Source organism: Rhinolophus sinicus, chromosome 2 (assembly GCF_057876585.1).
Source record: "Rhinolophus sinicus isolate RSI-liver-muscle chromosome 2, RSI-T2T, whole genome shotgun sequence".
NCBI lineage: Eukaryota > Metazoa > Chordata > Mammalia > Chiroptera > Rhinolophidae > Rhinolophus > Rhinolophus sinicus.
In genome coordinates this window covers 160602101-160621230 of record NC_142502.1, presented here as the reverse complement: position 1 = coordinate 160621230, position 19130 = coordinate 160602101, and the positions used below count along the sequence as shown (strand labels likewise).

Genomic DNA, 19130 nt, shown 5'->3' with positions numbered 1-19130 from the left:
TGGTTGAGCCAGGTTTGAAACCCAGGCAGGCTGGTTCCAGGGCCACTATATTTATTTATTTATTTATTTATTTATTTTCCTTTTTTTTTTTTAATTTATTTTTTAAATTTATCGGGGTGACAATTGCCAGCAAAACCACACAGATTTCAGGTGTACAACTCTGCACTACATCATCCACAAATCCCATTGTGTGTTCACCACCCAGAGCCAGTTCCCCTTCCATCACCATATATTTGATCAGGGCCACTATATTTAACCACTACCCTGTCCTGTTTTAAAATAACAGCCTTAATGCAAAGGCATGGTAACAAAGGTGACAATTGCAGGCAGGCCCGGAGAAGACGTATTTGGGTTCATCTGGGGTCTTTTGCTACTCTCCCTCCCAGGAACTCTTCCACCCCGGCCAACACTGATTTCTCTCATTTCTGAACCTCTTATACTCAAAATCAGTATCACAGGAGGTCCAGTTGGCTCAGTTGGTTAGAGCACAGTGCCACAATGCTCATAACACCAGGTCACCGGTTCATTTGATTCCCACATGGGCCAGTGAGCTGCGCAATGACTTGACTTGGAGCTGATGGGTCCTGGAAAAACATACTGTTCCCCAATATCCCCCAAACAATTTTTTAAAAAATATACCAGTAGCGCCCAATTGGGCATTTAATCATATCCCCTTTCATTCTGTTAGTCTTGCCTTCTCAACTGCATCAGAAATTGAGAACTCAAGTTCAGTTTTGCTTGTAGAACCTGGTGCAGTTATTTGTTGACCAGATTTGGAAGTACTAAAGTGACTTTACTTGTGAATCTTAGATTCGTTTAGGACTGAATTCAGGAGATTGTCACTACATTTTATCAGTTCCTACCGTTTTGCTGTGTCAGATGTTTGACCACATTGTTCCTTCCTTCAGTCACATCAGATATCTTTTTGTTGATCTTGCACTACTCCAAAGCTGACGTTTATTTTGCTAATCAAATTGGTTTGGGGACATTCCCTTCCTGCAGCTGAGAGGAGTTCTTAAAAGAGTTTCCTTTGGAGAAAGATTCCAGCAAGCTCTTTCCTCTTTGACTTCTATTTATTTCCTAGAAATGTCCATGCTGGGACAAAACTATTTTATCCAGATGCCAGTGATTGAAAACACATTCTAATTATCTGTTGATAGTAAATCGTAAAACTTGTTTGGAAGCCCATTTGTTGAGCTTGTGAATGTTCAGGGGCTACAGAGTAGTTTACCTAGTACCGCTGAAATAAGCTTGGTATTTGGAAACGCTGTAGGCTTGATTGCCTTGAATTAGAAATTGAATCATTACTAACTTAACCTCTGGGAGGTTTTCAGCGACCGTTTTCTTCAGCTTTACTGATGACATGGCCCACAGCACCTCTGGCAATGCTTCCCATAGCAGCACGAAGGGGCTGCCCGGCTGTAGAAATTCTTGAAGGCTGCATTTGCCTGCAGTGTTGGGAAAGATCTAAGGTCTTTGGAGACTAGAAATGTGTTTTTTCCTTGTCTTAACTGGCAGTATGAGCCTCTGGCATTTCAAAGTGCAAGTCATTGGTGTCTGCTGGGGTGATGCTAATCTGTCTGTGTTTCAGTCTCAGGACATTTTCCAGTTGCTTCTGCCACAACAATCTCTGCCAAGTCAGTGCCTCTGATGCCCCTTGTGAATTCAGGAAGCCGTGCAGTGCCACGAAAACCGGCTGCTTACTGATCCTCTCTCTCTTCCCTCTTTCAGTCACCGGTAAGGGAAAGTCTCAAAGCTTGTTTAAAAGGTAGGGCTTCTGTCTGGCATTTTCAGAGTTCAGCTGAGAGAAACCTGTGTTTTTGTTTTTTTAATTCTCAGTAGGAAGAAGACTTTATTTTGTATTTAGGGCTTGGGTCATGCAGTCTGGGGAACTTAAGCTGATGTTGATCACATTCAGGAAAAATCTAAGGCTAGAGGAGGGAGATGTGAGAAATGCCAGAAAGTGACAAAAACAAGGCACTTGCATGGTTGGAAGAGACTCAGGAAAGCCAGAGCGGTCAGGAGATGCTTGAAACGGGTACGAGGGGTCAGAATCCTCAGGACATCCTGTATTCCTTCATCTTCCTGGAATGACTAAACTGAACCCCCTGCTGTCTGAGATATGGTTTGATGGTGGGCCAACAAGGAGGAGGGTGTTCTTCCATCAGATGGTCCAGACTCCCAGTGTGTTCATGTGACATGAAGCCAAACCATACCGAAGAGCTAGATGATGGTTTTAAGAGCCTTGGCCTTTTATTTAATCATCGGAAAAACCAAGTTAGGTGCTGGTGAAGTGCCAGATTAATTATTCAGAAACAAGGGCCTGGGATTGGACCAAGTGTTGTCTCATTAGCACTGCAGTGTCCATGCTGGAGTCTGGTGAGAAAGCCAGAGACTAAGGAAGGTTTGATGGGAGGGAACCCGGAGAAAAATAAAATTGTCTTTCCCTACATTATGCTGCAAAGTCTCATACTAATAGAATGCCAGCCTCCCCAGTATAGAACGCTGTCTAGTAATACTCTCCATGCCCTGTTCTGGAATATGCAAGACAGTGATTCAACCAGCATCCTTTGTCTGTACCCTTAAACTTGTTCTCCTCTCCTCTTACAATCCATTGTATCTAAGGCCAGACCTCCCACTTATGTTCAGATCTATCTCCTGCTGCTTGCTCAAGGACTTCACTCCTGAAATTCTTTCTCCTGTACCATAAAGCTCCCCTCTCTGCTGAATGATTCCCACCAGCATGCATTCCATCTTAAAAAACAAAAAACAAAAATGCTAGACTCTACTTCTTCTTCCAATAACCGCCCCCCCCCGCCTTTGTTCCTTTATAATAAAATTCCTGAGAAGAGTTATATATATTGGTTTTTCCTTCCACGTCATCCGTTTTTGTTCGTTCTTGGAACTTATTCAAATCAAGCTTCTGTCCCCACCGGTCCATTTACCAATATCTTTGTGTAGCCAATTCCAGAGCTGAATGTTCCTCCTAAGTCTATATTGACTGTATTTGCTCCTTTTTCCAACCTCTAGACATTGCAGTGCCCTGGGCTTCAGTCCTTGAGTTTCTTCTCTATCTATTTTGGCAAACTCCTCTAGTCTGACGGCTTCATATACCATCTTTATAATGATGATTTTACCCAAATTCCTGTCTCATTCTACTCTGAGGTTCAGTCTCCAATTCTCACTTGGATGATTAATCTCTCTGACCCAACTTGCTTCTCTCACAGCCTCTCATTCATGGCTAGTCCATTCTCTGAATTCCTCAGAGCAAAAACCTAAATACCCTATTTTGTCCTTCCCTCTCTCTCACACAATGCATCCACTCCATCAACAAGCCCTGTCAACTGCACCATCAAGACATATTGCACTCCCCCCCACTTCCTATCACCTCCCACCACTGTCGTCTCTCACCTGGGCTACTGGAATAGCCTCCCAACTGCTCAGCTACAGTCTGTTTTCCACACAGCAACCAAAGTCATATTTTTAAAACATTAATCATTTTATTCCCCTAGTCAAAATTCTTTGAGGCTTTTCCATCTCTCAGAACAAAAACCCAAAGTCCTTACATGTTTGCATGAGATCCTATATGATGTGGTCCCTGCTCATTTCTTCAGCCTCACCCATTTGCTCCCTCTTGGTAGCTCTTTCCACCCACAGTAGCCTTCCTGTGTGTCTCCCACACCTAAAGTTTGGCTCTCAGATATCTTACTCCCAAGTTTCACTTACCGTAACAGCATATCATTTATTGAGCTCCTACTGCAGGCAAGCCAATACAGTAGGCATTTTACATATATAATTTTTCATCTGAACCATGACCCCTCAACATAGATATTATTATCTCCTCTTTACAAATAAACTGAGGCTCATAGAGGTTAGGTAATTTGCCCAAAGTAGCAGAGCCAAACAATGGTAGAGCCGGGATTCATATCCAGGCGTGTCTGGTTTTAAAGTTTAAACTCTTTCTACTGCATTATCCTACTTCTTTGTCACCAGCACAGACCAGTGTGAACATAATGCCGTCAGTAAAATGTTAAGGATGTGTGTGTGTGTGTGTGTGTGTGTGTGTGTGTGTGTGTCCTGGTAGTTATTATAAAGCTGGCTTAATGGTTTTGAAAGAGGTAGGTGAGGAAATTGATCCTCTTTGTAAACTCCTTGGTGGATCTCCAGAAAAGAAGTGTGTGTGTAAAGTGGGGCGCTACAGCTATGGAGAGGGTGGGTACAGCATCTTCTAACCTGAGTGATGGAGTCTATAGGGTTGGGGGAACAATCCCTGGAGGAATGGCTGCAGTTAAGGCTCTCTTTTGTCTCCAAATGCTAATAGTTCTGGATTTAAACTCTTTTCTCTCTTTGACTGGACCCAGAGATAATAAAACAAAAAACTTACAGCATGTAATTTGGCATTTTACTGGTATGGTAGGCTCACAAAATTTTGTTCTCCCTGACAAGGCTCAGATAATTCTATCAAAATAAACCTCTGAAGAAAAAAAAGCTTTCTTTTAATGTCTATGAGAAATCTTTTCAAGAACAAAAATAATACTTAAAACCGATATCCTGTGTATCTTCTTTTTCTTCTCTTTTTCAGAAGAAATTCTGCCCTTTCTGATAATAGAAAGTAAAAAAATGTCAGGGGGAAAAGTGTCAAAATTTGGCATGCTGTAGAGAGTAGAAACTTCCTCCAACACTGTTCTTAGAATTTTAAAGAGTTTTGGGCACAGGTTGTTCAGAAGTCAGATTCCATTCCACATTCACATCTATTCTTTGTCAGTGCTCATGGACGTCTGCAGAGTATTTGCACTTATTTATCAGACCTTCACTGAGAACATGACTTTATTAGTCAGGGTTCTTCAGAGAATGAGTGTATATATATACACACACACACACACACACACACACAGGGGTGCCAAAAAAATGGATGCAAGTGGGCGCTTTGGTCGACGTTGCTCAAGCAGTAGTTCGCCGTAATCAGAAGTGTCTGGACACTGATGGTAACCACTTTGAGCACCTCTTGTAATTGCAGAAGTCAAATGTGACTTGTATTTATCTTTTGTTGTTGGTCTATATTGAGTATTATAATTTTAATACCATGTTTCCCCGAAAATAAGACCTAGCCAGACCATCAGCTCTAAAGCGTCTTTTGGAGCAAAAATTAATATAAGACCCAGTCTTATTTTAATATAATATAATTAATATAATATAATGCCAGGTATAATATAATATAAGACTGAGTCTTATATTAATTTTTGCTCCAAAAGACGCTTTAGAGCTGATGGTCTGGCTAGGTCTTATTTTCGGGGAAACATGGTAGGTTTTTTCCTTTTTTAAAATGTGTATACATTTTTTGGCATCCTCTGTGTGTGTGTGTGTGTGTGTGTGTGTGTGTGTGTGTGTGGAGAGAGAGAGAGAGAGAGAGAGAGAGATTATAGGAATTGGTTCATGGGGTTACAGAGGCCAAGATTATGGAGCCACAAATTGCTATGTGTAAGCTGGCGAACCATGAAGATGGGTGGTATAATTCAGTTCAAATCCGAAAACAAAGCCTGAGAACTGTGGGAGCTGACCCTAATCCAAGTCCAAAGACCCGAGAATGGGGCAGAGGGTTAATGGTGTAACCATTAGTCCCTATCTGAATCCAAAGACTTGAGAACCAGGAGCTCCTCAAAGTCCAAGGGCAGGAGAGGACGGATGTCTCAGCTCAGGTAGAGAGCAAATTCACCCTTCCTCCACCTTTTTCTTCTGTTCAGGCCCTCAGTGGATTGGATGGTGCCCATATTAGTGAGGTTGATCTTCTTTACTCAGTCTACTGACTGAAATGCTAATCTCTTCAGGAAACACCCTCACAGTCACACCCAGAAATAAGGTTTTACCAGCTATCTGGGCATCCCTTAGCCCAGTCAAGCTGACACATAAAACTACCTATCACAGCAACCATTTCAAGAGCCAAGTATTTCAACATCTTCTTCAAATACTCTCTCCTCTGTTTGTTTTTTCAGGCCTTGTGGACATTCTATGCCCAAAATGTGCTTGATCAAAGATGGCCAGTTTCTTGCAGGTAGATCACACAGCAAGGTTGAGTAGACAAGCTGAATTTTGTGTTTCAGTAAAGCCACATTTACCATGTGTTCAACATTGTGCTAGGAGGTATGAAGGCTACCGTGGGGAAGAGGAAGAGATAAATCTTATGTATCGAGAGCCTATTGTGTGACAAAAAATTTATACTAAGTATATAATTTCATAATATGTGGGGTAAACGTTATTCTTCATGGTCAGAGAAGTGAGGTTAAGTACTTCACTCAAGCCGGGGAATGGAGGAGCTCGAATTGAAATTGAGAATTGTCTGATACTAAAACACATGGCACAGAATTAAAGTGGAGATTCCTTTCCAAATGCACTGTGGTCCAGATGAAATGCCAAATTTGCCAAATAATAAATTCTGAAGGAATCTGGAAAAGAGGAAGAACTAAAAGTACTAGGATTATCAAGATTTCATGGAGAAGGCAGGGTGGGAGCTGGCCCTTGAAATCTGGGTAGGATTTTATGTGCGGAAAGGAAAGTCATAGGTGAGGGAATTACAGTGTGGAAACCAGAATGAGCTAAGTAATAAAGGGGAATGACAGTGGCATGTGAGGGGTGAAGTGGCAATTGCTCTCGCTGTTGCTAACAGCATCTGCTAAAAGTAGGAGACAGGGCTATGCAGGTATGATGATCAGATTTTAGAGTGCTTTCAAAGCCAGGTAGAACTATAAATAGAGAGAGATGGGGGCAGAATGGATAGGTCATGTGCCTTCCAGAAAAAGAAATTTTGTAATTAACTGAAACATGATAGAACTCTGTTGTGTGTGAATTCTCTACATACATTGAGATACGTAAATCATAACTTTGTCCTGAAATGTAGTAGAAATTAAAGTTACTTTTCAAATAGAAAACAAAATGCATACAACTATTACCATTCTGACATAAGCACTCACAAGGACGTTCAATTCACCCGTGTCTCCGAGTTGAGAAACAACCGTGTCTACTTAGCGCAATGATGTGTCAGCACCATGGACAGCGATACCATGGCACCGTGCAGCGTCTCCTGGCAGAGTTTAGACTTGATGTAGGAAATGTGTCACACCATTCCAGTGGAATGGAATCCTTCAGCGAATTTTAAAGAGCAATATTTCTACGAAGCTTCCTTTTCTCTGGACTCCCACCAGGGAGAGGAGAGCCCCATATGAGACTTGGTGTACAGATGTATGCACACATACGCACATATGCCCACAGAAAACTCAAAGCTTCCAGAAAATTAAAACTTATTCTTCCTACAATTATTGAGGACCCTGGAAGGAGAAAACAGGGCTATTTTAAAGTGGCATTTTTGCCATTCTGAAGTCAACTTTTCCTGAGTACCAAGGTATGGAACTCAGTTGTCCATGATATTGAGGACCTTAAGACCATCCAATTATCCATAGTCTGAGACCCTCAGCTTGCCTCCTGTTGAGGCCCAAGATAGAACAGGACATCCCCTCCTCCCCTTCACACACACACAAACTGCAGAGGCTAGTTGGACTAATTTGGGGAGGGCAATCCGTAAGTATTCGTTGAGTTTAATTATGTCGGAAAATTCTATCACGCTACACTTGTGTACCAGTTCTTTAAACTTTCAACATAGACTATGAAGGCTGACAGCTTCTTAGAAGTGAAGGAAAAGCAGACAGGACCTGAGTGGATTGCCACCAGTCACTTCAGTCCCCTCTCCTCTCTTGAATTCCTTTGTAGCAAAGAGAGTGCAGTGTTTGCTTCCTCATTTAATCATCACAGTGGTTTTTAAGGCTCTTAAAAATTAACTTTACCCTAATGATTTTATAAAATGCCACTTGACAACAGTGTACAGGTATTTTACATAACTACGGTATACTGGAGGTGTCTTCAATAGAAAGTAGTGATCAAAATCCAGATCATAATTATATCCCGTCAGTGTTTCCATTATAAGCTCCTCTCCAGAAGGGTTTGTTTCTCATTCGTTTAATTTGTATTAGGCTTAAGCCTGACATGCAATTTCTCAGTCCGACTGTAAAGTAGGGAATCTTCTGCCTCAAAACATACATTTTAATCAGTACGGCAATCCTGTATGTGGAATACTGTGTTTCTCTGCTAGGGAAGCAGACACAGTTATCCACACTGGATATTTGTATCAACATTGGATATTCATATCCCATTTTACCATCCTGGGCCACTCTGATGGTCAAGGCTGTGGCACTGCTCAGGGTCCCCTGTGAGCCATCCTATAGATTGAGGGTCATACCTGAACACAAGTGACCCAATGGCTCTTGGGAACTTGAGTCCGTTATAAATGTTTATCACTCACAAGGTGATAAAGACAAGGGAACTTGAGACATTTGCCATCCAGGATGTCTGGCCTCTTGGGACCTGCTCACCGGGGCTGGTAGTGGGTCCTCAGGAAACTGGAGGCTCTCTGATTCCCTCTCCAGGAATCAGTCTTATTTTCTTCCCCCTGAGTTTGCCTCAGCCTTTGGAGACCCACATTTATTGCCCCTTCACTCCTCCTAATTCTGAGAACTTTGTACTTGGTGTGTCGGGTTAAGGAAGGAAGTACTTACTCCTCATGGGTCTATTTTAGGGTGGAGGACATTTCCCACAATGGGTCTTCTCTTTGCTCCCAAATCCTCTTGATAGTCAATTTGATTTTAGATATCTCTAGTGGATTTTTACCTTCCTTGTCTTTACATTGAATTTTCCTGGGACACTTCTGTGATATTAAAGGGTAGAGAGAGGCAGGGACTGGAAGAATAGAGAGAAAGTCAAGTTAAAGTTGATTCTTTTGATTCTCACAAGTTTGCTGTGGGAATTCCTCCTAGAAAACTTTCTATTTAGAAACTTCCTCCTTTGGGAATTCTACCAAAAGACTTTCTGTGAAGCTTTGGCCAATTATTTATTTGCCCTGTTTCCTTAGGTGTCATGGGAGGGGATTCATTATTTAATGCACTCAACAAACATTTATTGGCAAGTTAGAGAAATACAAGTCCAGTCCTTGTGTTTATAGGTGTTGCCAAATTGTCTTCCAAAATAGTTGTATGAATTTGCTCAGTGGATTGATGAATAACTCTTTCCCTATATCCTTAGTCAATATTGGTCCAAAATTCAGCTTAGGGAAATAATTATGAATTATCTAAAGCACTTCCTTCATTCAAGACTTGATTCTCTGAATTTACCCTTGAATCTAAGTTTGGATGGTGGCTTCCAAAAGTTGTTCTGCTGAATCTCGGAGGCTGCTGGGCAGATGGAGATGGACACGACACGGAAGATCAGGGCTCGGCTTTCCCTTTCAACCAGAATAGTTCCAACTGTATTGGTTTTAAGTGTTGAAATATCACATGAGATTTCATTTTTAACAAAGAAGTTTGCTGTTAAAGAAAGTTTGAAGATTAAGGACTCTTAGACCCAAATTTTGTGTTCTACCTTATTTGTAGCTCCCCCTACATTGTCTAGATTTTCTCAGTTAATATTTTCAATGTATATTTTAATGAGCTATCTAAAGTTTACTTTTTAATAAGGTCGGGTCTATGGAAATATGTGAGTAAATAGGAAATATAATATCATTTGAATGGTAGCAGAAATCAAGGCAGTAAATGAGATTACCAAAGTAGAGGAGGAAAAATGGGGAGGGATGAGGGCCAAGGATGGACCCTCCCCCCCCAGAACAGCAAGTTTATGTGGTTGGCTTTAGAAGGAGAGATAAGAGAAAGAAAACGAGGAGAGGACAGCATTTCAAGAAAGAGGAAGGGGTCAGTGGTGTCTGAGAGTAGAAAAAGACCACATAGATAAAAACTGAAAAATAGTCATTGGATTTAGCAACAAGGAGGTCAGTGGGGACCTTATTAGCAAGAGCGTTTCAGTGGAGGTGTGTGGGCACAGGCTAGATGGCATGGGTTGGCAAGGCAATGGGAAATGAATGAATGGAGACAGATCTCGCAAAAGGTTGGCTGAGAAAAGAATTAGAGAAGAAGGTGGCTAAAGGGCAGGATGAGACGGGTATGCAGTTTGTGTTCATTTTTAAAGCTAGGATAGATAGTAGAAACATGTTGATAGGCTAAAGAAAGGTCCAGTGGAGAGGAAGAGGTTAAAAACACAGAAAAAGAGAAGGGACAGCAATTGGTGGAGCAAGATCCTGGAGGAGTGATGAGGGGTGGAATCCAGAGGATCAGCTCCTAAGCATGGTCATGGGTAGAGGTGCACAGAGGGGAGTGAAGATGAAGGCCACTGAAGCTGGGGCATCAAGGAAATATTTTCACCACCAAACTAAAACCCGTTAGAAGATATGCTCACAAAACAGATGAAAAATATATCCAAATATTTCAAACAAACTAAAATAAATTGAGAAAATGATAGAAGATATGAAAGACAACTAAACATTTGAAAAATATGGAAATGAGGTGATAAACTCAGGAACTAATTAGCAATAAAAGGAGACATTTATTTCAGAAAAACAAACTGCATTAGGAAAACACAAAAGAGAATAAGCACAATATGTCAATGAATGACTGAAGAGAAATAGATAATAAAAAGAAAGAAAGATTTTTAAAAAAGGAACAGGCCAAAACAAAGTAAAAACATAAAAATGCTTCTCATGGGAAAGGAGGGAATAGAATGAGAAGATCAGGGATAGGTAGAATTTGTTCAGTGTACATTGCTTTGTGGATTTGACTTTGAAACCATATGACTATGTTACATAGTTATAAAACAAAATAATATTTAAAAGGCAGTCCTGAAAATTAAAAAAATAGAATATACATACACACACTCACAAACACATATAGTCTTATGTAATCTCTCTTAAAGATTTCAGTGATCCCGGCTAAAGTCCTTCCTGCTTCCATCTTATTTGTTCCAATGGGAAGTCAAACAAGAGTTGAACAGTTTCCTCACAATAGATCTTTTGCATGGGAAGAAAGTTAGCAGAACTTCCTTTATACTGGGCCAAATGACCTCAATTCACTTTTCTCTGAAGCCCAGTTTTAGCCTGTTTCCCAAACTTTCCATTGATACTTTTATTTTTTGTTAAGATTTTCTAGGTTTCAGCCTAAGGTAGAGATAGGGATCTGAGTTTAAAGTGGCTTGGAAATTGTCACTGAGTGATTGATCCCAGGACATACTAATTTTTATGGGTGTTGCCAATTCTTTTCGCAGTTTTTTTTGTCAAGACCCTAAGGGGAAAATTGGGCTGTGACGCCATCCCACAGGGAACTCTGGCAACAGAATGAACCTTCAGTTGTCTCAATTTGGGCCGGTCTTTATACCCCCACATTGATCAGTAATTGGATGCCAGCTACCCCAGGTAGGAAGTGTGGGAAGATTGTTTTCTTCACTCAAGGCTAATAGCTGAGGGCCAAATCTATTGGCACTCCTGGCCTCTAGGGGAATAAGTCCTTCCTTCCTGAAGTGGTTCTGGACCATTCATTACAGCATCCACTAAAACTCCCAAAGTTGTGGAGGCTCAGCCAAAGTCAAGACTTTAACCAAAAAGATTATTGTTTCCTTCTGTCCATTTCCCTTGGTTTATCAGTTCATATTTGCCCATCTGAGTTTATTTCAGAGTCTACCAGATCTTCCACAGTAATTGAAATGCAAAGAGTAAAGGTGTCTTGAATGATAAGCCATCTGACTGAAGAAAAGGGCAGTAAGGGAAATTATACAAGAGACCTCATTGTCATGGTTTGTAGGCTTACAGTGGGAACGAAATTGGAACTGCATGATGAATCTACTTGAGTTCATTGAGAATGGCTGGTAAGAAGGTACCATATTAGTTCTGAGTCTGATTTAAAGGTCATGCACAGTTCCTCTTCTACCCACTATATGACTATCTTAGAAATACTGAGAGATCATTAGGGGAAAAAGCAAAGAACATGCCTCATACCAACCTCATTCTCCCTAGCTGGTCCTCAGGGTCCAACTATTCTAACCCAGGGCCTCCAGTGCCAACCCAGAGATGAGAAAGAGGAAGAACTATCTTTGTATAATGATGATAATATTCCCATTCTCTGCTCACCCGGGAGGCTTATTTTGAAAATCACAGTGATTTAACTTGTTAGCAGTTTAATTCACTTTTAAAAGATTAACCAGACTAATTATTCATCAAATTTCACCATCTTTGTCAGCCTCAATAAGGATCCTTTGTTACAATGATTAATGTGTTTTAATTGTAGCTTCTCTCAGAGCAATAATTCGATTGCACAGTATTTGCAGAATCTATGGAAATCTTAGAAATGCTTTGACAGCTGAGCTATTCTTGGGAAATGAAAGTAAAGGAATATATGTAACTAACAAAAAGTGTTTTATAGCATATCATTAATATGGATTTTCCTTCTTTGACAGAACTTGCTTTACTTCCGTCCATGAAGCTACTTGCCATGCGTGTCAACATGCCATCCAGGAACTATTGGGAGGTAGAGATCAATGAACACAGGTGACTGGGCTTTCTTGCATTGTGCCCTCAAACATATGCCCATCATCATAATAACCATGGCAAATATACCTAGGTCAAAGGGAAACTTAGTCCAATTAGCCAGTGTCCATAAATTATCCAATTAAGAAACTGGATCCTGTGCGGATCATTCTATTTTCTACCAAATGCTTCATCATCATTCATTCATTAAACTGGTGGCTGCTGTCCAAGGTAAGGATTTTGACAACATCAAAAAGGTGTTTGTAGAACCTGGTAGAGAGATGAATTGTATGCGGCCAATGCAAATTTAGAACTTAAAAAATATGTTTTAATGTTATTGTTTTTTTAAAGCACAGTGGTTCTAAGAGCTTTGGAGTCAGACAGATCCGGAGTTGATTCTTGACTCTACCACTTATTAGCTATGAGATGTTGGGGGAAATTGACTGTCCTTAGCCTCCCGGAGCCTCAGTCTCCTTATCTCTAAAGTAGGTATAGTATTAATAATACCCACCTCATAGTGAGGATTAAAATAAGGTATTCCAGGTAAGACCTAGTACACTGTCTGGGCTATAGTAACCATATAATAAATTATTTCTTAAAAAGCTATAGGCCTTTATAGTTTAAGAAAAGCATATGTATATGAGCATTTCTGATTCTCACAATAACCCTGAGACAAGCAAGAAAGGTGTGCTGCTATTGTTATTGCTTTTTACGGAAAACTGAGCACGGACAGATGTGGTGACTTTGGTAAATATGTCAAATATGTCCATCCACTAACTACTTTGTTACAAAGGCGGCTCTAAAACCCACAGGTGCTTATTCCTAGTCCAGTGCTTTTTTTTTTTCCTTTGCTTTTTTTGCTTCCTCTTTAGAGGTACCAAGGGCTCTGAATGAGTAGAGTCATTGAGAACAGACTAATTTATTATTTATTGAAAAATATTAGCCCCTCTGTTCTGGATAAATACATCAATATTAGCTAACAGATCCAGGCATTACCTGATTTGATTCATAGAGCAAGCCTAGGATGTAACTATCACTCTCCTTTTATAGTTGAAGCCACTGAGATGAAGAGATATCAAATAGCTTGCTGGACAGATTCAAACCCAGGTCTGTCCAATTCCAGTGTCCGGGATTTTGTCATACACAATTCTGCCTCCTGCCAATCCCAGTTTACAAATGTTCGAAAAAGGGACTGGTTTAAGACCTATGAGGTTGATGTGGTAACCAATTACCATGCTTTAAATTACTATCCTAGGGGTTCGGGCCCCATGATTGAAAAATTTCTTTAATTTCTGAACCAGAGGTTAGGAATAATGTTCTTTGACTTGGGGAACAGCGTCAGCTGTGAAAAAGGTTTATATGGTCAAATATTAAAAGGTAAATTCTTCTGAAATACTATGGTTAAAGAATTGTTTGATTATGTTAAACTTGATTCCTAAGCTTATTTGACCACAGAATCCTTCTATTTTGTTGCAATTGTTAACAACCCATGGGATCCCACTTAGGTTCATTTAACTAATAATTGTGGCCAAATTCATGGAGCACTTATTACGTCCCAGACACTGACCTCATAACCTTATGTGTATTAATTCATGTTATAGTACTCTTATGAGGCAGGAGTTCTTAGAACAATATTATGAGATAAATGTTTTTCTTAAACAACTTTCCCAAGTTCACAAACTAGTAAGTGGCAGAACCAGGTCCTAAACTCAGATATCTCTCTCCAGAACCTGTGCTTTCATAGCTGTCATGGAGGAGCTGATTCAGTCTATCAGACTAAAAAATATGTTGTATTATTTTCTAATTTAAATATGGAACAAGGATGCTATGCCAAATTGCCATCCTGATTAAACTGACCCCACCGAGGGAGGAGAAACCTGGCAAAACCACCTCTCTGAATCAGACACTCCACACAACAAATTTGTCTACCTGATATTATATTAATAACTACATTTTTTCCTGTAGTGCTGTTTAATGCTTAAAATACTTGATCCAATTACAGACATCGACTTAGGTTTTTTGTATCAGACACAGAGGTAACATCCTCTTAGCACCACATCTCTTCCCTGGTAACAATCACTTCACTTTTCCCTCAGGACTAATGTACCAAGATCAGACAGATAAGAATTTTCACTTAGAAACAGTCAGGTGATCATACGTCTGAAACAGGAAAAGATGGTATGTACTCCAGTAAAGGTGCAGAATTTTCTTTTTTTTTTTCTCTTTATTGGTTTTCCTTTCTTGACTTTTCTTTTACTTTTTTTTGGTTTTAGTGGAGCAGTGGCTTGTGGCATCACAACGTTTGGGACTCACTCACTTAACTGAAGATACCCCAGCCTGGAGGAAGGACCAGGAGAAAGGGCAAAGCCCAAAAGGTACAGAAAGCCCAAAGAAAGCTTCCAAGTATTGTTGTAGCCTTCTTTTTCTTCTGATCCTCTCTCCCCACAGAATGGCTTTTTTTTTTTTAAGCATACTTTTCCAAGTTGTTACATCAACAAATTTGCTCTGGTTTCTTTATGCTTGTCATCTAAAGACCACCTTGTCGGTAGATGGTGAACTTTTCCTTCATGCCAGGCCGGCTGCACTGTCTAATGTCACAAATGTCTGCTCACATTAGCTCCCAGAGACTGGAGAAGATTCCACATGGAGCTGTCCTGGCAAGTTGATTTGACAGAATGAGTCCCCACGCCAGCTCATGGCACTTATCAGTTAGTCAGCCTTCCTCAGGGAGAAGAATTTAGAGTGCACCATATTCAGTTTCCAAATCAACTGCTGTCCCCTCAGGAAGCCGTGTGTTGCATTATTAAAAGAGATGCCTTCAACAACAGCACCATACTTAAACATTCATCCACATTAGAAAAAAAAATGTGGAGTGGAGAAGCCATCACAGTACCCCTACCCTTTGCTATGTTAACTCTTTCTCCCCAGGTCTCCCTCAGTGAACAGTCCTGTAACTTATTGGTGAACGTGAACACTTGTTATTTTGTGAATCTTACTCTTATTGGAAAGCGGGTGTTTTTGTATTACTTGGGATGGCTATGCAACATTCCCCTAAACTGTAAGATCTTGGGGCTGAGATCACCATATTCCCAACCTTACCTTTTTGCTGAGCTCCCATAGCAAAGTTAAATCCAACCACCTAGCTGCCAGAAATAGCAATGACTTTGATTTACCTGTTACCTACTTCTCCCAGGAGTTCAAATGAAATGCAAGAATTGATTCTGAGTTGAAAATTAACGGATCTCAAACCCACACTTTAATAATTATAACGTCAGGTATTTCTAACTTAAAAAAATAATAAAATGTGTGTCCAGTTTGCCTTTATCGTTCCAAACAAGAAATTGACAAGATTGCTGGAGAAAAAGAGGGATCCTTTTTAAAGCTGCATGTTGATATAAATATGAAAATGGATTAAACTCTGCTTCCAATTTCCAAACATGTGTACTTCAATGAATATTAAATGGCAGGCCCCTATCACCATCATGACTTATTTACTCACCAGAGTTTTTATCAAAAAGAGCCTGGAATTGCCTATGGAGCGTGAAAGTCTCCTGTAATTGAGTTTAGAGTGGTAAATCCACTAAACAGGCCATGGCCCCAGAGACACCCCTGAAACCCACCTGTCAGCTAGTGTTAGATCACAGCTCAAACAAGGCATGGCTGCCTGCTCCTACTTAAACACTGCTGTGGCCCAGAACAAAAAAAGAGAAGTTGTTCCCCAGGGGATCAGGTAGGGCTGGGGGCAAACTGTGGGGGCTGGGAGGGCAGGCGAAAAACTCATCTAACAGCTGCCCGATGCCAGCAGGAATCATGATCTGAAACTCAGCTGGGGAGGGGAACTGGCAGGGCCTCACTTGGTAATGTGTCATTTCTTTATGCCAACATCCATAAGGTAGGAACGTAATGGAGTGGACAAGGAGCTTTTTCATCATGGTTTAGCCTTGGAAATCAAAGAGTTTCAGTGAGGATAAAGATACAATAGGCTTAAGACTGGTACAGGAAGGTCCATGTCTGGAAATGGAGGGGAGTGTCCAACTAAGACATGCTGGATCAGCCAGGGATGAGAGTAGAAACATTTTAAGCCAGAGAACCATCATTCACCCAATAAACATTTATTAATTGTTTACTAGTGCTAATTACTATATCAGTTGCTGACTGTGGAAAGATAGATGAGACATAAGCCTTGTCCTGAAGGAACTTAAAATGTAGTTGGGGAAACACAACAGATAAGTCAACTATTACAATACAGTGTGTCAAGGGCCATGGGAGCAAAAATATGCGCTTACAACAGTAAGTTAGGAAGACTTCTTGGAGAAGGTGACATTTAAACTGGGTTTTTTAGAATGAGTAGGATTTAATCAGGCAAAGGACAAGAGTAGGATGGGTGTGGGGATGGTGGTCGGAATGAGAAGCTCTTGCTATACAGAGATACACTAGCCAAAGGGATAATATGGTACCCTTATAGGGCTCCCAGAGGCTGGATGTGGCCGGGGCACAGGTGATGGGTTAGAGCCTGAGAGGAATGAGACTAGAGAGGGAGAGAGAAAGAAACCAAATGACCAATGGCTTTATCAACTTGGCTAATCAGTCTGAAGTTTATCCTGAAAGCCATGGGGAGCGAGGGCAGGACTTGAAGCTGGGCATTGATGTGGTCAGATTTGCCTTTTAAGAAGACCAGCTTCCCTTTGTGCATGGCATGAGTTAGAAGGGGCAAGGCTGGAAACAGCAAGGCCAAGCAGGAGGCAAATACAGGAGCTTTTCAGAGAGAGAGAGTGATGGCTTGAAGCAGGGAAGTTACAGCAGAGATGGAGAGGAGGGGACAATGAGCAATATAGAAAAGAATCAGCAGGGCTTGGAAGCAATTGAAAATGGGAAAAGAGGGAGGAATTCAGGATGGCTTTAAGATTTCTGGCTTGCACATTTAATATTTGGGATGGATTAATCAAAAAATGATGCCTTAACTGAAATTCAAATTCAACTGGGAGCCCTGTATTTAATGTGACAGACTTATTGGAGTGGTTGGATAAATGGTACACCATTTATCATGCTGGGGATTGGAGAAGGCACAGTTGTGGAAAGGCGGGGCCAAGAAGGTGATGAGTTTGCTTTTATTTATATTAAGTTTCAGGTATCCAAGGAATATAGTTGACTTCTGGTTATCCCCTATACCTTTTTTCCCTTCTGTAATGATAGTTTTAGCGGCACATGGCCACTCAGCTAAAGACTCTACTTCCCAGCTCCCCTTGCAGAAAGTGGCCATGTGACCAAACTCTGGCCAATGGGATATGAGAAGTGATGTGTGTCTTGCTACTAGTAGGATTCAGCGTGAACTCTCTTGACCCTTTTCTCCTTTCCACTGGCTGAAAGACGATGGCCAGAACTGAAGCAGCCACCTTGGGCTGAGATGAAAAGCACATGTTGAGGAGGGCAGTGCCATCTACCCTGCCCTGGGCCACCTACCTCTGACTTGTTATGTGACAGAAAAATAAACTTAGTCTGGATCTTAACTACAATACAACATCCAAGAGGAAAGGTTCAATAAGCAGTTGGATTTACAGGTCTGCAGCTTAGGAGAGAGGCGAGCTAGCTAGCTAGAAAGAATTGGAAAGAATTAGCATACAGGCACTGACTGAGGCCTTAGTTTAGATGAAGTCCCCTAGAGGGAATGTATGATATGAGAAAAATTAAGCACAAGAAAGTCAAATACTATCTTTTTTCCTTTTGACATTTTTTTTTTGAGATACAACTTTAAACTTACCCTCAAGTTCAGGGAGATGTCCCAGGAGTATTAGGATGGATGTTCGAGTTTTGTTTTCATTTCCAAAGCCGTTCCCCTCTATATAGCCATGCATCAGTGTTCAGTGCTACCAAATTCATGTGTTTGTATTTGCATTTCTATTTTAGCACTGTCTGGGAAGCAAGTGTTCTTATGGCCTGTGGGTGTTTGGACACTGGTGGCTGTGCGAGTGTCTGTGCTAGGCCAGATTACATGTGTGTAATCTGTGTGTGCCTTTGTGGCTGTGACAGCACACATGCTCACTTGTTCCTCCATGTTCTGGCTTGTTGATGTGTGCCCTGAAGATGTCTTTGCATGTGTTATCTCTGGGGATGCCGGGTTTTGGCTCAGTTAGTAGCCAGTCCCCAGCACTACCAAGAAGTAGCCTTTCAGATTCTTCTCCCATGGAAGTTTTCCGTCCATTTTGGAGACTGTAGAGTATCTTTTAAAAGATCCTTTCAATTGTCTTTTTAAAAAATAGCTTTACTTTTTAGGTTCAGAACAAAACTGATTAGAAGGTACAGAGATTTTCCGTATGCTCCCTGTCCCCACACATGCGTTGCCTCCCCCATTATCAACAGCCCCCACCAGAGTGGTGTATCTGTCACAACTGATGGACCTACATTGACACATCATCATCACCCAGAGCCCATAGTTTACAGTAGGGTTCACGCTTCGTGTTGATGATTCTATGGGTTTGGGCAAATGTATAACATGTATCCATCATTATAGTGCAGTGGAGCTGTACCATTTTGCCTTCCCACCAGTAAAGAATGAGAGTCCCTGTTGCTCCATGTCCTTGTCAGCATTTGATGCCATCAGTGTTCTGGGTTTGGGCCATTCTATTAGGTGAGTAGTGGTAACTCAGTGCTGTTTTCAGTTGTCTTTTCAAATCCAAAATGGAAGAGCCTC

General features: G+C 41.0%; 1 long non-coding RNA gene across 1 annotated transcript in view; it reads left to right on the top strand.

The window, feature by feature from the left end:
• The window catches only part of LOC148758941 (uncharacterized), a 74837-nt gene that overhangs the window by 7403 nt on the left and 48304 nt on the right, over positions 1-19130 (top strand). The window contains exons 2-3 of the long non-coding RNA XR_016020464.1: positions 12373-12463; positions 14716-14817. This is a non-coding gene — a long non-coding RNA (uncharacterized LOC148758941). The remainder of the gene's footprint in view (positions 1-12372; positions 12464-14715; positions 14818-19130) is intronic.